Below are 12,068 nucleotides of genomic sequence, written 5' to 3'. Positions count from 1 at the left end.
ATATAATAAAATAATAATAATAATAAATATAAAATGAATACAACAGCGTAATAATTTAAGCGTAAATTACTACCAGGCAACCTTACGTTTACGATACGTTTTTTGTACCATACGGCATTGTTTATAAGACAAGCTTTAAGCCTGGATTAATAAAACAAGATTGTGGTGAAAGAAAACATACTACATTTGCGTCCTCCCGCATTCTAATCATGTTACGTCTGTTGGATTATAATGACTAGCCTTTGAGTACGTTATCTTGCAATAGGTCCATAGCTTACGCGGCCTCTATCGGAATGGTATCTATTTTTTTCTTGTTTTTGTCACTTGTCAGGTTAAGAATGCAATATCAGAAGAAGGAAAAAATGATTGGACTTCTTTGGAAAGGTTGGATGGCGCGAAACTCGTACGTAGCTGCTGAGAAAAATGGTGCTACGGACGTGAGTTGGCTAAAAGTCGTTTACATAATGCATTTTTTTATTTGTGTTTCTGATTCTGATAACCTTCTTTAAAATTGATATACATTATGATATATAATTATGTATATAGACTTAGTTAAATAGTTTTTCGACAACAAGTCCTGAGGTGATTTTGCAGTCCTCTACTGTATTTACACTCAGGACAAACATGGCCGCAAAAATACCCTAGGACAGAGTTTGATAGAACTTTGCCAGAATCATAGGACAAGTATAAGCTATCATTACATGCAAGTCTCATCAGTAGAGGATCTTGGACCAAGTTCCAAGTTGCTGATAAGCTTATATGCAATACCGTAATGACTTGCTAATGATGACGATTTCTTGCAATAGGCAATAGCTTAGGCGGTCTCTATCGGAGAGGTGTATATTTATTTTTCTTGTTATTATCACTCAGATTAAATTCAGGAAGCAATATAAAAAAAAATCGGTAAGATACTTTTGGAAGGGGTAAAAGGCATGAAACTTAGCTACCGAGAAACAATGGCGCAGCAGATGTACATTGACTTTAATTCGCTTACATAAAAATTTTTTTTGTTTTTTTTTTATGTTTCGGATTCTGGAAAAGATCCTCTTTAAAATGATATACAATATGATACATAATTATTTATGTAGACTTAGTTATCCAGCAACAAATCTTGAGCCGATTTTAGCTCCCACTGTATTTTATCACATTTTTAGCCAGGACAAACATGGCCGTAAAAAAAGAACCCCGGGACAGAATCTGATAAAACTTTGCCAGATTCATATGGAAAGCATAAGCTTTCATTACATATAAGTCTCATCAGTGGAGGTTCTTGGACCAGATTCGCCCATTCTCCTTTTATTATTGAAAATTAAGTGAATTACTGACTAATGTATTTAATTACTATTACTTGTCACATAATAAAAAACATTAAAACTGTAAGTATTTAAATATTTTACTGAAAGTTCAAAATATAGAAGTACAATATTTCTACGGCAGACGTCTTTTTTTTGACGTGACTTATGGTAGATTTTCCGCAGATGGCATTAACTACTTGGCCGGACAAATGGGGAGCGCTGAAGGCTCTCACCCGGTACAAAGTTTAAGACAACAGGCCTTAGGGTGCCCAATTGAGCGCGAACCTCGGCTCAGGGCGTCGTCTGAGAGGAAAAATATTTGAAAGAATTAATTGACCCTAGTGGGTCGCTGATTGAGGGAAATCGTCGAACACGCCGGTGGGGTTGGTATCGGGGTCCTGAAGTGTACACCTACGCCTCTATGGCTAGAGTAATCGGGTTGTCGGGATCAGAAATCAGAATCATTTGTTCAACGTAATTATCATGGATAAACTTGTTGAAGGTAATGTAACATTTTTGAATTCAAGTCATTTCGCAAGGTGTTATGGATCGTATATTACGTCCTCCGGCAGACGTCACTAACCTTGTGTTCTTAGAACAAAACGATAATGTACAATAGTTCAATGTACTTAGTTTTTTACACATACTTATACAAAAATAAACAGCCTTGTAATTTTTTTTTAAAAGAAAAAGTTTACGAGCAAAAGATTCTTGACTGACATACATGACAGACAAAAAAGCGATCCTATAAGGGTTCCGCTTTCCTTTTGTGGCTCGAAACCCTAAAGAGAATAGTGTTACTATTACATTCCTCATGATCCCATCAAAATATCTAAAAACAGCGCCAAAGTAGACGAAAACCACTAAAGGAAAACAATAAAATTTTGTGCTGGACGTGTTACAAAGGAAACGATAAAACGTACTACAGAATGAATGAACGAAAAATCGCAATAACTCATCACGTGATTGAAACGCGGCCAAAACGGTGAATGTGGCAATCAATGAAACCGAACAATATAGGGTTGTAAGAATAACGTACGTAATTGTTACATACATACATAAACTCACGCCCGTAATCCCTAATGGGGTGGGCAGAGCCACAAGTCAAAGACAACTAGCAGCCACTGTTGATACGAAGTTCTAAGCTGGATATGATGAACCTTATGGTGATAAGGGATCAGCCCATCCCCCATAACATTAGTCAGTCATTTAGAGGACACAATCCATCTGTCGGATTTTACGACATGCCCGGAAAGAGAAGCAGCGACGTTGCGTTATTGTTATACAAAAATATTCTTTATTTCACACAACACAAGAAACAATAACACATACGCGAAGCAAACGATAAAACTAATTTGGCGCAATTTTTAAATCTGTAACTAACTGTAAGTATAAGTATAAGTATAAGTACTGTAATAAGTAACTGCTAATAACCAACCTACTATTTATGTATCACCAAGTACCAAGACCTCCGAGGTCCAGTGGTTGAGCGTTGGGCTCACGATCCGGAGGTCCCGGATTCGAATCCCGGTGGGGACACAAAAATCACTTTGTAATATAGTTTGGTTAGGACATTACAGGCTGCTGCTGATTGTCCGAAAGTAAGACGATCCGTGCTTCGGAAGGCACGTTAAGCCGTCGATCCCGGTTACTACTTACTGATGTAAATACGTAGTGTGAGTGAGTCATGTCAGGGACCTTTGGCGGCTCAATAGTAACCCTGACACCAGGGTAGATGCGGTTGGTAATCCACCTCACAACCCACACGATAGAAGAAGTATCAAGGGACTATTTAACAACTATTCTGGAATGAAAAGAAGTAGCAAAGTTGATTATGACAAACGTTAAAATATTAGTTACCTTAAGAAAACTCGTACCTAAACTACTTCCCATCCCTGACCAGTTCACTATACCACGTCATACACAATACGTAAGCGAGTACCAATGTGTATGAGCAATAAATAACGCGAAATGAATGCGATTTGCGTTTAACTCCTGATGCATTCGTTATGATACCAATAAATAAGCAAAGTGCATGCAAAGATCAAACAACACGCGAAGAATCGACACCTAACGTTACTTTCATTTATCACCTACAAGACGTGAGCCTCTCAGAGTGCACCCGATGAAACCCATTAATCATTCAAGCGTATGTCAGGCAAACAACTATGATTCCATTGGACATTGATTTATGGGTTTGATACAATTTTTCCGAGGAAGAAGTGGCTATTTTAAGTGTCTATGGAAAACTGCGCAGCTATAAGCAAATTCCTGAGGGAAAAAAAGAAAAACAAAAACAACCTCGAACGTTATTATTGTTATATATATTTAAATCTTATCAAGGTTACCGCTGTTCCTATTTTTATATTTTAAACAAAGAATCATACTAAAGTACTTTACGGTTGTTTTGTAAGCATAATGTTAGAAGTCATAACTAAAATTGGTGTGGGTACTTATAATATAACTACCCCAATTGAGATGTAGTCGTGAGCTTATGTTTTGTTATCATAAAGAAAATATTATAATGCAACGACATTCCATTTCTTTCCAATCTGTCCTGATCCCATCTCATCCGTTTTCAACAACAATAGTTTCACAATGGATATTGAATAATACAAGGATTCCTGTTGTATTCGGTCTCAGAACAATGGGCGAAATAATGCCGCCTTTACATTCCTGCAGAGACCTGTCTCTTCTGTTTATATTTAAGTAGTTTTTGCAATAAATGTGCAAATATGAATATTAAGGTGAATGACCGGATTTCAGTCTAAAAGGTCCTGGTGATGGAAACCTCCTGTGTGAGGCAGCCCTTATCATAAAGTATTTAGAACAACGTAGGAAATAGCTGACGCAGAGCATATTATATCATTAAGTAACAACCTAAATAGTTGTATCATATTACGGGCAGTTGTAGGAATTATATATAGCACTATTATAGTTATAGCACTGTATAAAAGGACCATCACAGATATAAAAAATCAGTTATATCTCAGGATTCAACGAGTGCATTTTTATCTAAACTAGATCTCCAATCTAGCTCTATTGTTCTCTAACCTAACTCTATTATTCTCTAATCCAGCACTATTTTTCTCTAATCCAGTTCTATTATTCTCTAATCTAACTCTATTATTCTCTAATCCAGCTCTATTATTCCCTAATCTAGCTCTGTTATTCGCTACCAGCAAAAACTTTTATAAGTCTGCAAAACAATTTGGTAGAGAAAACTCGACACTGTTGTGCTTTGTACCGTGTAGAAAACTGTTTATCGTTCGATAGAAAGCTGTTGTCGCAGCTTTCCATTGTATACTGTATTTGTGTTCTGTCTATCTTTATCTAAGCTAATCTTAGAATATCTATTCATACGTGCAGAACTGCATGTCGAATCTTGAACTCTTTCACTCTAGATGCAACGATTGAAAAACTTGTTGAAATCGAATATGTCTAATCACCAATATAAAGTCATAAGGCCTTTTGATTTTCTGAGCTTGAATTCATGTTTGTATTCCCAGGACTTTAAACATAGCTGGCGAGGAGTGGCTGTATATACTATATATATTAGCTCTTCGGGGATGCAGGCATATTGCTGTATTAATTTTATATAATTAAAACACATAATAACGGGTTCTTACCGCGTTTAAAACAGGTATATGGAGACTCCCGATATTTCGACACTGTTGCAAGTACCATGGTCGCGTTAATTATAATAATATATGTTATCAACTTTACATTAAGTATTTATTTATTTATTATTTATTTATTTACATTTCGCGACTTTACAGTGCAGAAGCGCCAATGCGCCGTGAAACTTTAAATATAAACAGTATAATAAAAAACATGAAACTTAAGTTTAAACAATATAAAAACATATATATATATATATATATATATATATATCAATGTTTTAACGGACTGGGGTGCTTATTTGTCTACATCCGTCAGTAAGTTGTTTTTTTTTTTTTTAATTTAGGAAGATTATCTTCACTTTACCTGTTTCCGCTTCAATATAACAGCAATCATTATTGTTATTCCAATTTGATGGATGATATTCCAACCTTCCTGGATGAAACGTGCGTGGGCGCGTTGTTTGATTATTGATTTAGATGTTTGTATTAGAGTACCTACCACCGATGCGTGTTCCGGGAATCTAAACGTGGGTTTACATTGCAGATTTCTGAATCACATTATAAGTATTATTACAATCTTCTATCGTGTGGGTTGTGAGGTGAATTACAAACCTCATCAACCCTGGTGCCAGGGTTTATATTGATCCACCAAAGGCCCCTGACATGGCTCATGTAACGACTATTTACTTAGTAAGTAGTAACCGGGACCAACAGCTTAACGTGTCTTCCGAAGCACGGGTCATCTTACTTTTTGGACAATCAGGTGATCAGCCTGTAATGTCCTAACCAAACTGGGGATCACAAAGTGATTTTTGTGGATGTGTCCCCACCGGGATTCGAATCCAGGACCTCCGGATTTTGAGCCCAACGCTCAACCACTGGACCACTAGATAGAAACAATTATACCAATTATAAAAAATGAGCGAAGCCGGGGCGGGTCGCTAGTATGTAATATAAAACTTACACAATACCAGAAACAAATGATGGTCAAAATAATCATTATGGCGGTGATGAAAACCTGAATAAATGGACCTCACTCAACATAAGCCGCGGCGTGAGCCACGACGCTGATATTCTGGGGGCCAGTCGAGGGAGGCACGATTATCGTGTTCCACACGTGTTTGTGTGTTAGGTAGGTACACAAATAACGTAGCATAATAAAGGATAGCATCATGCCTGTATCCCCAAAGGGAATGGGCAGAGGTGTACTATAACACTTATACACTCACTCTCGCTAGCTAGACTCTATGTAGGCACTTGTTGAGCCTACAATGCCCCGAGAGGGCCCTTTTTAAAATCCTTACCCGCCCCCTAGTAAGAGTAAGGACCTATCTAATTACGGTTTTATTTTTTGGTACGAATATTCACGTATACACGTGGTAACAGGTTATCAAACCAGCGATCAAACAAATATCTCATATACCATTTTGGAAAGGACATTTGCGAAATAAGTACTTGGTTTACAGTAAATCAATCAATCAATAATTCTATATTGCACAAAAACATAAACTTAGCGCATGTACAAACGAATAAAATAAGCACAATAAAAAAGACAACCTTAGGGTGAAAGAAGTTTATGTATTGGAGCGCGGGATTTTTGTCCGGCCAAGTAGTTAATGCCATCTGCGGCAAATCTACAATAAGTCACGTCAAAAAAAAAAAGAGCGCGGGATAGTGCAATACAAAACAACTTGATACCTCCACGCATGTCCGAGAAAAAGGTCAAGACAGACAGACGGGCAGATAGACGGACAGCAAAGTGATGCTATAAGGGTTCCGTTTTACCTTTTAAGGTTTGAAACCCTAAAAAATCCTCTAAACAAGTTTTCTTTTCTCATGAAGAAGTCATTAACCCCGAATTGTAGTGAGTGTGGTATCACAGAGGATGCATATCCATATCATGGAATGTGTCCGGAATGGAAGGGAGAGAGCATAATTTCTTGTATTGGCCAATTACAGTGAAGAAGTAGACTTCTGCAATAGTATTCTAGCTAATTCCACTACGGCGCTTGCGAGAGCATTGTATAAATTGGTAAAGATCGGTACTGATCGCAGACTACCTGTATTAAGTTAAGCTCTAACTCAATGTAAGCCACATGAGGGTGGCATATTCTGTACAGAAAAAAACCCTCTTAAAAAAAACCCCAAAAAAATAAGAAACAGTCCTTTACAGTCCTTTGGTGGAAATGAGTAATGAAGATGGATGCTAACAATAGGATTGAAATTAGAATGACGTCACACAGCCTTTAACAACCGGAAAATCAAAACGCTTCTAGTGACACATCATTTGTTAAATTCCAATAGGTGGTTTAGGAGTTAGGAGGGGACAGACGTGCATACACACATACATAACCCTCCTTTTTGCCTTAACGCAGTCGGGTAAACAGTTCTACTTCCTTGAATCCATTCCAACTCCTAGAGCGAAATATGTGGTTTTAATTATCAAAATATTTACGTTTGCAATTTTATAAACATAATGTCCGTAATAATTACTAATCTGGCATTGAGCTTCACGAAAATACGCTTAATAATAAAAGTTGTAATAAGACTTCCAGTGGTTCAGCGATGGGCTCACGATACGGAGGTCCCGGGTTCGAATTCCGGTGAGGACATCACAAAAATCACTTTGAAGGTTCTGATTTGATTAGGACATTGCAGGATGACCACCCTTTTGTCCGAAAGTAAAATGATCCGTGCTTCGGAAGGCACGTTAAGCCGTTGGTCCCAATTACTATTTACTGATGTAAGTATGTAGTCGTTACATGAGCCATGTCATGTCAGTCCTTTAGCGGTTTAATAGTAACCCTGACACCAGGGTTGCTGAGGTTGGTAATCCACCTCACACTCACAACCCACACGACAGAGAAGGAGGATCAGAAACACATTACGGGGGTTTACCTGTCCTCTGTCCCGTGTCTGTGTTGTTTACCTGTCTATGAGTAATCATCATCCTATGGGTATACGCAATGATCATCAACATCACTACTCGAGCATTCTGCTACGCACACAACTCGTGCTAACGTTACTTAGACTACCGTGCGCGGCGTGCGCATGAACGCGACTAGCGCGCATATAAAAGTAACTGCGCAATGCATACAAATGTCAAATAGCAATATTGCTTTTTGAGGTTTATTGCTCCGATGTGGTCATTTTAACCCCCTGACCTGAAAATTTTCAACCGAAGAGAAAACCAGTCCAATTCTGTAATTTAAATTTGTTTTTAATAGGTTTGAGTTTATCTATGTGTGTATATAGTGTTTTTTAGTATTGCAAAATACATGATTAGATTACAGTTTCCTTCGAAAAGCGTGTTGGTTATAAACAAAGGCTATAATAACAAAGGAACCGTACAGTCCTCTCTCAATACAACCACAATTTAATTAATATATACCTAATTGTTCAGATCTGACTTGGTTAGTCTCAAGAAACATAAATTCCTATTAATCAAAACTTTCCCCAAAGTAAGCTGTACCAACCATTATTTTTAGAACCCGTTTCGTAAACAATAACAAAGCCAGGGAGCTCAAGTCAAAACAGTCGATAATTATTATAATGGCCCAGGAAATGTATTTAGGTCAAACTTAATAATTGGAAACAGTCGTGTAAATCCCAATGCAGTGGAGCAGCGTGGTGGAGTATGCTCCATACCCCCTCAAAGTTCAAAGTTCAAAGTGCTTTATTTGTAAGAATATAGGTAAGTACAAAATGATCTTATAGCTAGGATGTCCGCCATATTCGACCTCCAGGTTATTGAGAGATGGCCTGTGCCCAGCAGTGGGACGTATATACGCTGTTTATGTTTCTCTCCTTATTTAAGAGCTGCGCTCTTGTCGGTGGAGTAATCGCCATTCCTCTCTTCTACCAGCCAAATCCTTCACCTGATACGACACGACGTACACCTTTTCTTTTATTTGTTTCATAAATGTTCTCCTAGGTCTAGGTCCTTCCTCTCTTCCCTTCAATTTTTCCTTCTATAATGTTTGTTATAAATGAATCGTGTCGTATCAGGCGGCTAATCATATTTCCTCTCCGGTTCTCTATAGTCTTCATTATGGTTCTCTTTTCTTCAAGTCTTTCCAGCACTTTTCTTGCTGTTTATGTAATGTATGTCATTCCATGCAAAATGAGTTAGTAATTGGTAAGGAATAATTTTTAGGGTTCCGAACCCTCAAAGGGAAAACGGAACCCTTATAAGAACACTTTGCGTTATCCGTCCGTCCGTCTGTCTGTCTGTCAAAACCCTTTTTCTCGGGAATGCGTGTAACAAGTTGAAATCCCTTCTTATGTCTGAAGTCCCTTCAAGCTGTAAAACTAAGAAGTTTGTAAATAAACGTAATCCAAAATGCGGCAATTTTTAGCCAAATTTTTATTATTACATGTAACATTACATATACCTAAGCTGTTGATTACCTAAATAACAAAAAATAAAGACAGGGGGTTTCAAAGGCCACTATATTGCAATTTGACATACGAATAGAAAACTAAGTGCGCAATGCAAACAAATGTCAAATAGCAATATTGCTTTTTTTTTCTGAATTGCTTTGATGTGGCCTTTTTAACCTCTAGATATTCATTTTGGCTAATTTAGCAGTTGTAAATGAAACCAGTCTTATTTAAAAACTTACTTTTATTAAATCACTGACATTCTATAGTTGTTTTCATTATTAATTGATGTCGCTTTTTGAATGCTTCATACCACTCCGTGCCGGGCACCCCATCTTTAAAACACGTTTGTATGTCGTTTCTCTTAATATAATCACCAACTAGTATCAAGATCTGTTTTTTAGTCAAGCTAGGCCCGTGTTCTTGCATCAGTCGCAAGAATGTCGCAATTCTCACTTCAACGTCCAAAGAAAGAGCAGTATTTCGTCCAAGCGTATTTGACTTGCACCTCCTATTGATCACGTGGTCCATAATCGTTGTTCTTGGTATACTAAAACGTTTGGCCGCTGCATAACCACTCAATTCCCCACTTTTCACAGCTTGGACAGCTTCTGCTAGTGCCTCTTTTGAGTACGAAGCCTTTGTAGTTTTCCTGATATAAACCCGACCCATATTGACGGTTTCTGAAACAGAGAACTGATATTAGGCAGCTAAATTACTCAATTGTATAACAATATTTTATGAATATTTTTTTTTTTAAAAGAAGGTACCTAGGGACCTGTGCCGAGGTTTTTCTTGCAGCTTCTTTTCTCCGGCTATACAGGTTGTGAGAAGCTGCAGTAGTTTTAGGCGGATGAGATTGTTATGTAAAAAATGACGATTCAAAGTCAATTGTCGATTGTGGTGTGTGTGTGTGTTCTATGTTACCTACTTAATAAAGATATTTTTGAATTTTGAATTTGATAAACATACAGTATAAAACAAAAATTCTTCAATAATATTCAACGTTGAATAAACCTAACAATGCCACATTGAATCAATTCGTCTAAACAAGCAACATTGCCATTTGACATTTGCGCATATAAAATAAGTGCGCAATATCTATAAGCAATGTTTTAGATGAATAGTTTCAATGTGGTTTTTTAATCCCTTGCACTGTTCGGCGGTGGCAAATAATGTAAAAGTTTCAAGAAATAATTACTAAACGTTACTATTATTATTGTGAATGAATTTTGTATAAATAACATGACGGTCTTACCCCCGACTTACAGCCCCGACGCAATAGACGGATTTCCCCAACACAACATTTTAGGTTATGATTCTTAAAATGTATCTCTAACTTTGCTATAAATTATTTTAAAACCATACAATCAAATAATAACTCTTATACGTACTTACCATAAGCTAAAATATATCTGATATTTTGATTAAATTAAATTTGAATTACACGACTGCCATGTTCACGAACTCGATGTTAAAGGTCGACTGACATAAAACACTAGAGTCATAGTGATAGAGTGCGATTTGCTTCATTCCACCACGCATCAAGGAAAATACTCATTTCCTATTGTAAAGTTTATTAAGATAAGGCACTGGATTAAGCAGCTTGCTTATATTTTACAAAATCGACACGGAATCAAATGATAAAGTCAAAAACATCGTAACTAGTTACGCCATCTATGTGTTTACGACGAAATCACGTCGAATGCTTTACCGACGCGACAAGACACAATTTGGGTGTACGGACTTTCCCTATAGACGGATTTCCACCGTTATTAATACATTTGAAGCAGCAATCTTTCTGTCTCATATAGACACACTAAAAATAACAAGAAATTCAACGAAAATACTGTTTTAGTTACTAAAAATAACACATATGTGCCTTTCGTCTGCATAGTTAGGTACGTGTAGAAAGTTTTCAGTAAAATATTTTAATGTCCCATTTAGAAAAAAAAGTGACTTACTCGGGTTAGACACTAAAACAATGATTCCGAATTTGATGAAATTCATGTTTGCATTTTATAGACACAACGCAACGGTGAAAGATAATTCAAATTCAAATTCAAATTCAAAAATATCTTTATTCAGTAGGTAACATAGTTACACTTTGAATCGTCAATTTTACATAACGAACGTCTCATCCGCCTAAAACTACTGCAGCTTCTCACAACCTGTATAGCCGGGGAAAAGAAGCTGCAAGAAAAACCTCGGCACAGGGCCCTAGACGTTCTTTAAAAAAATAAAAATAAACATAAAACATAAAATATTGGTATACAATTGAGTAATTTAGCTGCCTAATATCGGTTCTCAGACAGTTAATCCCATGCATTCATATCTTCTAAATAATCACTAACTTCATAATAACCTTTTTTGTAAAGTTTTTGTTTAACTACTGTCTTAAAACAGTTGAAAGGCAAATTCTGAATGTCAATGGGAATCTTATTGTAAAAACGTATACATTGCCCCTTAAAAGATTTAGTAATCTTATGTAATCGACTGACTTGTAAAGCAAGTTTATTTTTATTCCTGGTATTAACAATGTGCCGATCGCTATTTTTCGCAAATAATCCTATATGTTTTTTTACATATATTAAGTTTTCAAAGATATATTGTGATGCCAAAGTTAAAATATTAATTTCTTTAAATTTATTTCTAAGTGACATCTTGGGTCCCAATTTGTAAATCGCCCGAATGGCTCGCTTTTGCAGAACAAAAATGCTGTTCATATCTGCAGCATGACCCCACAGCAAGATGCCGTACGACATTA

The 12,068-nt window shown here is 36.7% G+C and overlaps 1 protein-coding gene and 1 long non-coding RNA gene across 2 annotated transcripts in view; one reads left to right on the top strand and one right to left on the bottom strand.

Moving 5' to 3' along the window:
• LOC126377855 (uncharacterized) overlaps window positions 1–12,068 on the top strand; it is an 87,150-nt gene that overhangs the window by 19,889 nt on the left and 55,193 nt on the right. The window lies entirely within an intron of this gene.
• On the bottom strand, window positions 9,528–10,852 carry LOC126377925 (uncharacterized). Its single transcript, XR_007567998.1, has 2 exons — window positions 10,700–10,852; window positions 9,528–9,984 (listed from the first exon to the last, which is right to left on the bottom strand). It is a non-coding gene; the product is annotated as an uncharacterized LOC126377925 (long non-coding RNA).

The sequence above is a fragment of the Pectinophora gossypiella genome, chromosome 24 (assembly GCF_024362695.1).
Source record: "Pectinophora gossypiella chromosome 24, ilPecGoss1.1, whole genome shotgun sequence".
In the NCBI taxonomy this organism is placed as follows: Eukaryota; Metazoa; Arthropoda; class Insecta; order Lepidoptera; family Gelechiidae; genus Pectinophora; species Pectinophora gossypiella.
The sequence above is the reverse complement of the archived record's forward strand: the minus strand, read 5'-3'. Positions and strand labels throughout refer to the sequence as shown.